Genomic DNA, 14,138 nt, shown 5'->3' on the forward strand with positions numbered 1-14,138 from the left:
AGGTAATTACTAATGTATTTTATAAGCAGTATGAATACAAATGAGCTTGCTTCAGGTTACCCTCTTGGGCAGTGGGTTTTCTAAAATCTTCATCAGAAGTGTTAAGGAAGCTTTATGAAGATGGAATGAATATGAGACAATCAGTCAATATGTATAGTAACTAATTCCCTGTATGACCCTGGGTCAATCTTTGAGCTACTTTCTTCATCAGTAAAATGAGGAAACTGCTGGATATTCTCTAAGGTCTTCTACAGTTATAACATCCTCTATTCCAAGGTTCATTTCAGCCCAAACATTCTGTGATGGTAGAAGGCTAGTAATCCTTTTAAGCACTCGTAATTTTAATAATAATATTAGTTTGCAAGGACTTGAGATAGATGATTCCTTCCAGTTGTGCAACCATTATACAAAACTAAAATTTGAAGTTAGTTAAATACAATATTCTGCATATTATAATCTTTATTAAAATAATTTAGTAAATTAAGCTTATTACAATACAATATGTTTGTTACATGGGTTTTAAAGCAAATCTCTGATACATCTGGGAGCATTTCCTGGTGGATTTTTGATCATGTAAGTTTCTATTTTGTTATGCTATTTTCAAATGATCCATACTTAACATAACTTTAACCAGTTTTAATGAAGTACTCTCTGAATACCAGGAGAATGTTTTAGTTATCTTTCTCAACTCTTTTCAAAGGATTGTATCAGGCTGCTCTTTCTCCAAAAGACAGGAATTCCAAATTTCAGTCAGGGAAGAAGTGAAATATCTTAGCAAGGAACCTTATGGTTGTCCTGGGTGTTTAGGTATTACACCATTGTTGAAAGCTAAATTACTGACCTTTGAATAAACAATCTAGAAGGGGGAGAGGGGGTGGAAGTGGGGAAGACAAGCATTTATTAAACACTCTCTATGTGCCAGACACTGTGCTAAAATGCTTTGCAAATATTTTATCATAAGAATTATGGGAAGTAGATTTTATTATTATCCTCATTTTATAGTTGAGAAAAGTTGGGCCATCAGGTTAAATGCCTTGCCCAGGATCAAATAATAAGTATCTGGAGATATTTCTGACTTGAGGCCTGGTACTCTATTATACTTAAAAATTCCCCAACATAATACTGTACTTACAAATCTATCCACAGTACCACCTAGTTGCTCATTCTCTTTTGCCAGAAGAGATCAGATAATAGGGAATAGAATTTTTGGTATATACTGAACTTAATAGTATCTTGAAATGCTTCTTATTTAAGCTAATTAAATGAGTAATGATGATGATGGTGTTTCTCTGGTATAAAACACTTATAGATTTAGAAAAGTGAAGTTCAGAGGAAAGGAAGAAACTAGTTCACGGTCTCGAGTTAATGATAAAACTAGAATGGAAATCTCAACATCCAGTTCAGTATTCTATTTCACTATTTTGATTTTATTATTGAACTAACAATGCAATTGAATTTAGAGAAAAAACCAAAGCCTTGAATTACTCATATTATTCAGCATATGAGTGTATAAGTTTAACACTTACCTTTGATGGGAGCTTATTACACAATTAAAAATTAACAGGTCACAGAATAAAATAAAGTGAATTTATTTTAATAAGTATTTAATAAAATCAGGTGAACTTTATAAGCGTCATTACAATATGCCTCTTATCAGCACTTGATTCTTTAAATGTTGCTCACAGATTACAGTTTGCTTGTCACCAGTAGACCATAAAAAATAAATCTGTCCCTAGAGAAATATAGCTGACAGTTCATTAGTTCAATTGTGATGAAATACTGCAAGTTCTGCTCAACTGTTATATAAAAACAGGCACTGGTTTTCATTATATACATATATAGATTTTTTTCAGTTTATTATTTTAGATGTAAAGTTCAGGGCACTTACAGTACATGGCAGAAGAATGTCAAAACCAAGTCCTCTTCCAGTATCTGAAAATATAGTTTGTAAAATATGCTGTGGAGTAAACACCCCAGAAAATATTAGAAAAAAACACAAGAGGAGGATAGGGAAGAGACAGAGAAGAAAGAGATTAGAGGGAGATGTAAGAAAAAAGTTTATGTAGTTCATATACAAAGAATAAGGGAAGCTAGATGGCACCAGCCCTGGATTCAGGAGGATCTGAGTTCAAATCTGACTTAGAAACTTAATACTTACTAGCTGCGTGACCCTGGGCAAGTCACTTAAACCCCCAAATGCTTTGCATATCTATCTATCTATCTATATACACATATATACATATATATGCATATATAATACACACACCCCCACAGAGCGAGAAAGTGGGAAATAACTTTATATAGTTCATATGAAACATCAGATCACTTTGTATTAGAAAAGTTGGGAAAAACATTTGAAAAACTCATGATAGACACAAGCTGTCAAAAAAAATGTCAAGAGATAATGCATGTATAATACTTGGAAATTTATAATATTTTATAAATGTGTTACCAATCCTCAAAATACAGTCATTAATTTTTTAACCACATCAACTTGGGCATATTACTTCTTTTGATCCCTAGAATAAGGGACTAGATAATAACTAAGGTCCTTCCAGCTCAAAATTCTGTAAATCATCTAATCTCTATTAATCTGCTTTGATAGTCTTAAATAGACTTTGACAAGTCTATTTCAGCAGTGTTTCATTTAGAGTCACAGAATCTCAGAGATGGAAGGGAGGCTACAGATCATTACTCATGGCTCTATTAAGATCATCTTGCCATCTAATCTGCCTCTGATGTCATACTTCTCTCTACCTGGACTAGCATCTATATTGGACCTTTAGAATCTATGTCACTAGTTCCTGCAAAAATCAATCCACTCAGCTCTAGAACTCTTGTCCTAAGGCCAAGCTATCTAACACCATTAGCCTCTTCCCTTTCCCAACCGTCACTTTTCATCTCTTGCCTAGGAATAGTAAGCAAATCAATACTTTCATTGCTCCTAGAAAGAATATGTTAACCAACTGGACTACGTATATAACCAAAAATCCCTCTGATGCGCTAGATTCCCTCAAATTCCCAGAAAAGCACTTTTTGATTCTCTTCCTTGAAAAACATTTCCCTATGGTGTCTTCTCCCTATTAGATCAGAAATTCCCTATGGGTAGATAATCTATTTTAATTTTTTGTATATTTTTTAATATTTAGAGCTCAGTAAATTGCCTGAACTATAGTAAATATTTATGAAATGACTTCATTTATTACTTTATTTAACATTCATCAGGCATTAATTAAGCACTTACTATATCTTAGGCACTATGTTAAAATCCGGGGCTACAGAGAAAAGCAAGAAACATAATCCCTACTTTCAATGATCCCTACATTGTAAAGGAGACAAGATATAAATTACTATATACACATATATGTACATATTATACATATGCATATAGTATATGTATGTGAGTACATATATACATACACATTATATAATACATTATGTTATGCATAAAAGTGATATTATGCAACATAACCAAAAAACTATCTTAAAGAAATGAGGCTAGAGTGTAAGGAAAACAAATACCTGGAAATGTCTCTACCAGGAAGCATTAGTGAGGAGAGAACTCCCAAGCACAGGAAACAATAGCCAGTGCAAAAGCACCGAGTTGAGAGATGTATCCTTATGTGTGAAGAAGAGCACAAAGTCTGCTGTAATTAGATTACAGGGAGGTAGTGTGTGGAAGAGAGAATAAAATGGATAAAGATCAAAAAGGTAGGAAGGGGTCATATTTTAAAGGACATTGTTCCACACATATTACCAACAACCTCTTAGACATCTCCAACTTAAGATGTCTCAAAACAACTCACTGTCTTTCCTTCTTAATTTCCTTATTAGTATCTAGGGCACTAGCACTCTTTCAATTACTGAAGCTCCTAACCTTGGTCATCCTGGGCTCCTCTACTGCACTCACTCCATAAATCCAATGTTACTGAGCCCTACTAGTTCTACCTCCTTTATAACATTTCTCAGTCATTAAATAAACACTTAAAAAGTTCCTACTATGTGCCAGGCATTGTGCTAAGTGCTGAGGATATACAAAGAGGCAAAAGACAGTCCCTGCCCTTAAGGAACTTGCAAACTAATGAAGAAAGCAAGCAAAGAAATAAGCTACATGCAGGATAAATAGAAAATAATTAAGAGAAGAATTCCTATAGAAGGTAGTTTTATTTGGGACTTGAAGGAAGCCAGGGAAGTTAGGAGGCAGACATGAGGAACGTTCCAGAGAAGGGGAACAGCCTGAGAAAATGGCCAAGGCCAAGAGATGGAATGCAACAAGGAGACCAGTGCCACTGGATTGAAGTGTATGTGGCAGGGAATAAAGGATAAGGAAACAGAAAAGATTAGGGTGGGGTAGGGTCAATTTATGAAGAAGCATCAAAAAGAAGATTTCATATTTGATCCTAGAGATAATAGGAAGCTACTAAAATTTATTGAGTAGAATAATGACATGGTCAGTCTTGCACTTTAGTAAAAATCATTCTGGCAGCTGAATATAGGATGAATTGGGGAGACTGGAGAGACTTGAGCAGCTGGACTGAAGATAAGTTATAGAGAAGACAGATGGGCAAACACACACATGCATACACACACACACACACACACACACACACACACATAATGGGAATGCCTTGTTTTCTCTATTCACATAGTTACCAAGCTGATGCAGACTTTCATCCTCTCATGCCTGCACAACTGCATTAGTCATGATTGCTCTCCTGCACTGCAATTCATCTTTCACTCATCTAGCAAAATTACTTTCTTGAAGTATAGGTTTGACCATGTAATATCTCCCTCCCCTCACCACATCCCATACACACACTCAAAAGTTCTGGTGGCTCCCTATTACCTCCACCATCATCAGTTTGTCTTCTAAAAGCCCTTTATAACCTTTAAAGCCCTTGCAACCTTTCCAGTCTTTTTATATTTCCCCTCCACTGACTCAATGAGACAGTGACACTAGTTTTGCTGCTCCTTTGACACAAAATTCCATTTTCTTACTCTGTTTTGTCACTTGATGTCTCTCTTGCCATTTAGTATATGCTCCCTTTTCAACTTTATCACCAGGCTTTCTTCAAGTCTTAGCTTAAATTCAAATTCTTGTTAGAGGCCTTTCCCTTTTCATCACTGCCTGTTTCTTCTCTTTGCCATGCCCTCCTGTTTATATTGTATTTCTTTTCTAAAGTTGTTTAAATGCTTTCTCCCCCATTAGAAGATGAGCCTAACATATAGGAAGCTTAATAAGTGCTTAATGATTGATAAAAGTCAGAGGATTTTATATTTCATTTTATTTTAAACTTCTACTTGACATGTGAATCTCTTCTAAGATATTATTGACAAATTTTCATTTAATATCTTCATGAAGTCTTCTAATGACAGTAAACTCTCGGCTTAATGAAGCAATTCATTCCACTTTGGGACAGTTCTAATCATTATGAAGTTCTTGACGCTAAGAATATAGAACTGCAAACTCCTATTTCTGGTATTGTTTTTATTTGCAGTTTTGAAGGGAACCTCTAAAACTGATATTGGTAGGCTCAGGCTAGAAACAGAAGGACCCTTGTTCTTCAGAGAAACCCTTACATTAGAAAATCTAATCAGCACTCCTTTTTCCAAGGCAGCTGTATTTTTCAGGACATGAAATATGCTACCTAAAGGGTAAAGCAGACCAGAAACACTGTTGAGCCCTTCTAACTAATTCAGGGTCTGAACTGTAACACTGAAACATTTGGCCTAAGTTTTCCTCTGCTTTCCCATAAAAAGGTATAACTGCTTCAGTCCTATAAGGCTCAAACATAAAGCTTATAGAACTTGTTTAAAGAGTAATTCATTCCATTATGAGCACCAAATGCAGAAAAAACTCATTCTCTGATATGACTATTCTACACATACTAAAAATTTCTTTAAAATACTGTATTTTAAAAACTAATGATTCCTAGGATATTTCATGATGGTTTAATATTTGAAAATCAAATTAGCTTCTCATATGAAATTTGGAGTTTAAGGCCCACCTTTCCTACTAGTTTCTTAAAGTTTTAAAAGTTTTTTGAATTAGGACATTTTCAAATGCCTGAAGGACTACTGTATGAAAAAAGATTAAACTTGTTCAGTTTAACTTCTTAAAGGAAAAACTAAGACCAAAAAATCAAAATAATAAATAAATAAATGATAAAAACAATTATAGGGAGGATGATTTGGGCATATAAAAGGAAAAATTTCCCAACAGTTAAAGCCATCCAAAAATTAAATAAATAGACAAAGTAGATACTAAGCTCTTATCACTAAATGATCTTCAAGAAAAAAGTAGGGTAGATGGTCACCTCCTGGGATATCATAGAAAAGATTCATACTGAAGAAAGATAAAAGTGAAATTATATCTGATGTTTGAAGCAGCAAGACACCCCAAGGGAGAGTCAAGAAGCAGTACAAGTTGGGCCAATCAAACTACCACTATCATCTTGGCCAAATGCCACTGATAGAGGCAGCCCAATGTTGAACCCCAAATCTATGGGAATAAGCTTCCAATGTAGTGCTTGGAGCCACTATTCTGGGAAACAATTTCTGTGGAGATATAACCTCTCTATTGCTCCTGAAGCTGCTAAAGCCATAGTTACTGAAGATCCAGAAATGAACGTTCTTGCTACCAGTCTTTGGTGCTAACAAATGGTTAGACAAAAGATATGATTATTTTTATCAGTGAAAACTATATTAAAAACAACATCACTATGTGTTTTGCCACTGCACCCTAAGAACCATGGAAATTAGTTTACATATTTTGAGCTTATTTTAGTATAGGTAGTAACTATTCATAATGTTATGCCCTCTTTAAAATTAATATTTTTTGTTCCCTAATTCCCTTGAGTTCTAAACCATTTTTTTTTCAGATTTTATTTTGTTTACTTCTAAAACAGTATCAAAAATTTGATGACAGCTCTAAATCTACACTCTATCAGAGTTGGAAGGAGTCTTACAGAACATATACTCCAAAATCCCTGATTCTACTAATTAGAAAAATGGAGGTCCAGAGAAGTTAAGTGATTTGCCCAAGGTGGCACAGGTGGAACTTAAATCCAAATTCAATACTTTTCCCACTACGTTGAACTGCTTCTGGGTTAACAACGTTATTATTATTATAATGGTATGACCAACCACAAAAGGTAAATTGCTCTCCAACTATTTGACTCCTTTTATTTCATAATAATATCTAATATAGTTTATTTGTATAAACTTGTATGTTCTGGTAGGCTAACTCATAGGTCATTTATGCATTTTGTAGATACTTTTAATGGATTATTTTTGGATAGTGTTCCTGGTTTTTATTAGTACTGTATAGATTTTTGTGGATTTATTTTTGTATTCAATAATGCTGAAGCTATTGTCTTAATTTTGCTACTTATTCTCTGGGGTTTTCCAAGTATATAACTGCTTCTCACTGAGGAAACAGAAATTATACACTCTACAGAAAATAAAGCAGTTTTATTAACACAGCAATGGAGACTACTCCAAGAATCTCTTTTATATTAATTCCCTGCCCTAATAGGCGCCAGAGAACTGCCATGTTCACTTTTCCCTTATGCCCCCAAGATTACCTGGCAGAAGATAGGGTGAGTATTTCATTTCCGACATTCCAAACATATCCTCCTTAGCCATTTTAGCCAGCTTTGCCATCCTGGAGAAACTTCCACCCTAGGATCTCACTCTCCTGAATAGTAAATAGTTTTGCTCAGATCACAATTTGAGGAAAAGCCTCAGCTATGCTTTACTTCATTCCTGACTTTCCAATCATGTCCTCCATTGAGATACTGTCTCCATTTCTTCTCTTACTGGGATATTACTTATAGATGAAATGTATCAATCCATTCAAATTCATCATCTTTTTAACTCCAAAAAAGCCCCTTCCCTGATGATTCTTGGGGTGCTGTCATCCCACTAGAACCTAAATTCCCTGACATTGTCTATTTTTTTAAACTTGTATTCTTTGTGCTCAGCACAGTCCTTAGCAAATAGCAATTAAATGCTTTTTTCATTGACTCATTCAATAAAGTTGGATGAATCAATACTATGATACTGAATATATTTTATTAATGTTATTTAGAGAAAGGATGATAGATAAAAAAACCAATATTTTAGAATAAGCAAGGAAGAATAGAATAGGCAAAAAAAAAAATTTAATTTCCAAAATTACTGCACCAGGAACAGTTAGTAAACTGAACTAAAGGAGTCCACTATATATATATATATAAATAATTTATTTACAATACTACAAAAGAGTAGGAATGATGATTATAATCACAATATGTCAGACTAATGTTCACAAGATCAATGTCATATCTGAAAGAGTTTTCCTCTCCCTCTATTCAAATGGCTGTAGCAGATGTCTAGTTAATAACTGGTAGAATGAGTGGAAAGATTATGCACTGTAAATAAGAAAGTGCCTTATGACTGAATGTATTAAAATATACAGACTTTTTGGATGTTTCACCATTTATCATTTAAGCTTAATCATGAAACCCACTGCTTTTTTTTTTCATAACAAAACCAAATTATGCTCTTTATTTACCTTAAATGGAATCTTAAGCTACAAGTTTAGTCCACTTTTGCCTCGAACTCATAGAATGGACTCAAATTGGAAGAAGCCTTGGGATGGAGAATTTTAAACGTTAGAAGGAATTTCAGGGTCACTTACTCCAAACTACTAATTTTACATGGTAACAGAAAAGGAGAGATGAAAACAATTATTTGTCTCAAGTTACAGCTAGGACTAGAACTCTTGATCTCTCATCTTCTAGTCCATTATCCCTTATACTATGCCTGGCTTGGCATACCACATGATATTGCATATTTTCTTTACCCAAATAGAATTAAAGGAGGAGGCTATTTTGTCTATAGTTTTAAGTAATTATGTTTTTAAAAAACTAAATCTCTGTATTGAAATATTAGTATATTATATAAATTGAAAATTGGGTATATTGTAAAACTGTAAAAAATTTTTTTTCCCTCAACAGTATTTTATTTTTCCAAATACATGTAAAGATAGTTTTCAACATTCATTTCTGTAATATTTTGTGTTCCAAATTTTTTCTCCCTCCTTCTTCCTCCACCTTCCTCCCCAAATAGCAAGCAATCCAATATAGTTTGAAATGTACAATCTTTCTAAACATATTTCCATATTTATCATACCGTGCAAGAAAAATCAGACTAGAAGAAAGGAAGAAAACCTTGAGAAAGAAAAAGCAAACAAACAAAAAAAAATAAAAATACTAAGCTTCGATCCATATTCAGTCTTCTTAGTTCTCTCTCTGGATGCAGGTGGCATTTTCTATCCTAAGTCTTTTGAATCACCACATTGCTGAAAAGAGCTAAATGTATCATTATTGATAATCACATAATCTAGCTGTTACTGTGTACAATGTTTTCCTGGTTCTGCTCACTTCACTTTGCATTAGTTCATGTAAGTATTTCCAGGATTTTCTGAAATCAGCCTCCTCATCATTTCTTATAGAACAATAATATTCCATTGCATTCATAACTTATATATATATATATAACTATAACTTATTCAACTATTATTTCAGCTATAATTTATTCAGCTATTCCCCAACTTAAGGGCATCTACTCAATTACCAATTCCTTACCACTACAGAATTGCTACAAATATTTTTTGTACATCTGGGTTCTTCTTCCTGTTATATGATTTCTTTGGTGTACAGATCCAGTAGTGACATAGCTGGAACAAAGGATATGTACTGTTTTATAGCCCAAATGTCCAAAGGGCATAGAACTTTCTTTTTTTAAAGAATGATAGCATAGTAACTGGTATGTCTTTGCATTACTTTCCTAAAGAAAGAGTGGGATTTGCTAGGATTGGTAAACAATATCTTTTAGAAACCCTACTCAAATGTTAATATTTGTTTTTAGTGATCAAGTAATTTTCAATGAATGTTGGAGTTTAACTGTAGCTGAGAAATGATCTAGTCAAAATCTTTTCCTGATTACTTGAAACAATTTCATGATATTTGTGAAAAATTAATTCAGCTTCTTCTTGAATATTATTTCATCAAGCAGCCCATTTCATTTTTGGACAGTTCTAATTGTCATGAAATTTATCCTTATATTAAGCAGCTACCTGATTCCTTTAACTTCCTTTCATTTTGCCTTTTGAAGACACAAAGAATATGTCTGATGTCTCTTCCACATAGTAGCCTTTCAGTTATTTTAGGTCCCAGTTTCTGTAATCTATCTTTATGGCCTTATTTCAAGTCAGTCCCTCTAAAAATTTTAATAACATCTTCAAGGATTACTAAATAAAAACTTAACACAAAAAGCTGTTATTCCAAAGTAGTGAGTAAAATATGATTAAGAATCCTAGATAAAAATCATTCCTGTATTTTACAGCAAAATGCAATATTAAAGTGGTATGTAAGTTTGATAAGTATTTTATCAACATCATCTCAGTCAGCATGAATTTGAGCACCAGTTTATTTAAGAGTATAAACTACATATGCCTCAGAATAAACTCACATAATTAAAAGTTTAGCAAAAGATGAACAGTGAGAAGACAAGTGGCAAGTTATCCGAAAAGAAGGAAGGGGTGGGGCAATAGCCTGAAAAACTCCTGAGTGATAAAGGATTTGTAGGTCTTGGTGAAAACAAAGAATGGATTTAGGAAGGGTGAAGCAGAGAGAAATTGCTCTCCAGAATAGCTGAATTAGTATACAACTTTACCAACAGTATATTAATGTTTTTAATTTTTCCACATGCCATTTTCTTTTCCAGTTTATTTTACAGATGAGAAAACTCCAGTGAACCAACTTGCACAGAATCACGTAGCTAGCAAGTATCTGAGGCTGCATTTGAAGCTAAGATGAGGCTTCCTGACCCAGAGCCAACCTAGCTGTCCCTCTTAGGATTATAGCTTAGGATAAACTATGCTTCAAACTTCAAGGGAAAGACTGTTTATTATTTAAATCAGGAAAATGCTAAACCACTAATGAGCAAGTTTCCTGAAACTCATACTATGTTAACAACATATAACAAAAGACTTGTAAAGAACTTGAGCTTTTGAGACAGCAGATTTCTTTTTAATGATTTCTTTCAGGGAAGTTCAGAGAAGTCATCACAAAGCCACATATATGACAATGGAACTTTTGAAGTTAGGAATCAGTGGCTTAATTATCTCTCTCGGAGGAGCTAGTTTTTTAATCATGATGAAGGAAGTAGCCAATAGAAGACTGAGAAAAGCAAACTACATTATAGTAGTTTGATGCCAGTTGTATTATATCCATGATCCCATTTTAGTTTGTTTGTTTTGTGATTGCATGGTCAAGTAGAAAGAGCCAACAGACAATGAAGGCCCATGTTTCAGTTTACCATCTGTGTGACAGGGGAGCTCTCTGTACTTCATTTTCATGATCTACAAAATATGGCTAGTAATAGTTATCTCTCAGAGTTGGAATAGATCTCAAAGGTCATATCTTATCCAAACAATACCTATAGCTTTGTCAACAAGGAGTCAAGCACTCTTTGCTTGTCATTTTTTGAAAACTATTAGAGAGAGGATTCTGGGAAGATGGCAGAGTAGATAGTTAAATTTCAAGTTCTGCACATTTCCCCCACAAATAGAACAAATTTGCACCTCAAAGCAAAGACAGACTGGTGAAAAATCAAGAAGATTGGGGCAGAATGGGGTCCTCCTGGTACAATCTAACAAGATCTGAAGAAAGACCTCAGGTTAGGATTAACCTATGTGAAGTGCAAATTCCTCCAGGGTAGTTCAGCAGAAATACCAAATGGAGATTCCCTGGGTTAAGTAGGTGTGACTGGAGCCTCAGCAGGAACCACAGAGACTTTACTTCCTAAACTATTTGTGGAATTTGGGTCTGAGCCTGGGAAGACTGAGGGAAACTTAAATGATTAGGAATGTCAGGTCCAACTGTGCTGCTGAGACACCCTAAGAAAGAAGGAACCAGCACACTTGGGAGTACAGAGGCAGGAAGGTAGGGGTGCTGCTAGCTGCTGGCACTTGCAGGAGGGGGAAGTTCTTGATTTTGGGATTCCTGGTCAGAGGAGAGAGCAGAAGTGAAGCCAGAGGCACCATCTCTTCACCCCACAATTAGAGGTGCTTATACTAACAGCTCTTAATAAAAAAAAAAAGTCAATTGGCAAAGAAGAAAGAACCTCGTCATAGAAACCTACTGTGGAGACAAGAACAACTGGGATTCAGCTTCAGAGAATAGTGAAGTTAAAAAAAAAAAAAATCTTCTACCCCAAAGAGTAACACAAAGAGTAACATGAAATGGCTTCCTGCACAGAGAGAATTTATAAAAGAACTCAAAAAAGAATTTAAAAATCAAATGAGAGATATTAAGGAAAAACTAAAAAATTAATTAATTAATTGAAACCACCTGAGAAAAATTCTTAAGATTATGAAAAAAATTTAAGCAACTAGAAAAGGAGATATGGAGTCCCAAAGATGAAAATAATTCTTTGAAATTTAAAATTGGACAAGAGGAAGCCAGTGAAACTATGAAAGACTAAGAAATAACAAAACATAAAGAATGAGAAAATAGAACAGAATGTGAAATGTCTTATAAGAAAAATGATAGCTCATCAGAGAACAGAACAAGAAGTGAAAATATAAGAATAGCTGAATTGTCTGAAAGTTATGACTAAAAAAGGCCCCTTGACACAATAATCCAGAAAACAATCCAAGCAAATAATCCAAGAAAACTGTCCTGGAAATATAGAAAATGAAGAGAAAATAAAAATAGAAAAAATTCACTTATCACCACCTCAACAAGATCTTTGTAGAAAACACACAGGAATATTATTGCCAAATTTCAAAACTCCCAAATCAAAGGAGAAAGTTTTGCAAGAAACAAGAATAACAATTCAAATACCCTGAGGCTATAATTAGAATTGTATAAATCCTATAGAATAGGACTATAGAAAAGAATAAAGTAAAGAAGGCACACAGCAGAAAACAAAATGACAATTTAAAGAAAACAAAGAAAATATGGATATTCATGTATATAATTTCTTCTCCTAACATTTTATATATATATACATATATATATTCTTTCTTGATCTGATAATTTGCTATTATATATTTTGAATCCTTGCTGATGTTCTGTTAGGCACATAACATATTCTTTTGTTTTATTTTATTTTATTTGTATTCTTTTTCTGTTTTTCTTATTCTTTTTTTTTTAAATTTAAAAAATAAAAAACAAAAAGAAAGTTATTAGGAAGTTTCCCCTCACATTCAGCCAAAATTTGCCTTTTTAAAACTTCCACTTTGCTCCTACATCTAGAGCTAAGCGGACAAAAATTCTCTCTTGTCCATATGTCAGCTCTTCATATAGCTGAAGAAAGAAAATACCCTCCTCTTGTTTCCTGTATGGCCTGTTTTCCAATACAAATAATCCAGTGTTTGTATAATATGATTTCCAAACTAAAAAGAGTAATCCAATAGAAATGCAAATTCTTTGAAAGTAAAATCTTACACAGCACTAAATGCATAAACATTCAGGGAAGCCTGGTACAGCAAGCCTAATGAAGCATTTCCTTTTATATCCACCCTTGATTTCTTAAGCCAGAACCAACATTAAAGTCATTGCAATGCTATTCCATCTCTACAGGGATTGGCTACCTTTTGCATGACAATTAGCTTCAACTGGGGCCACTGACTTCTGCATTTTAACAAACAAGTTAGAAAATGATGGACAGACCCTGTTTTCCACATACAAAGACTATACTATTGCCTTGGTAGTAAATTTTGTTAGAAAAGTGGTAATGAATTTGCCTTCACCTGGGAAAATTTAGTCTAATGCTTTCATTTTAACAGACAAGAAGAGTGATGCTCAGAGAGAAGAAATGACACTTACCTGAGGTTACTTAGCCAGTTATTGGTAAAGCTAAGACTGGAATTCAGATCACCTGATCTTTAGGTAAGTGTTATTCTCATTGTACCATACATTTGAAAAGTGGCTAGTTAGTGTTAGAGATATAGTTTCTGGCAAGGAAATAGAGGAAATAAAAGCTAAATTTAGCAATATAATGCATTTCCCTGCATTATTTTTTTTAGCAATAAGTTCACATTTACGGAACAGTTTAGTAAAGTATTTTCCTTATAGCAACAA

At 33.9% G+C, this 14,138-nt stretch overlaps 1 protein-coding gene across 1 annotated transcript in view; it reads right to left on the bottom strand.

The window, feature by feature from the left end:
- Positions 1–14,138, bottom strand: part of MEGF9 (multiple EGF like domains 9) — a 110,056-nt gene that overhangs the window by 31,196 nt on the left and 64,722 nt on the right. The window lies entirely within an intron of this gene.

The sequence above is a fragment of the Sarcophilus harrisii genome, chromosome 2 (assembly GCF_902635505.1).
Source record: "Sarcophilus harrisii chromosome 2, mSarHar1.11, whole genome shotgun sequence".
Lineage (NCBI taxonomy): Eukaryota > Metazoa > Chordata > Mammalia > Dasyuromorphia > Dasyuridae > Sarcophilus > Sarcophilus harrisii.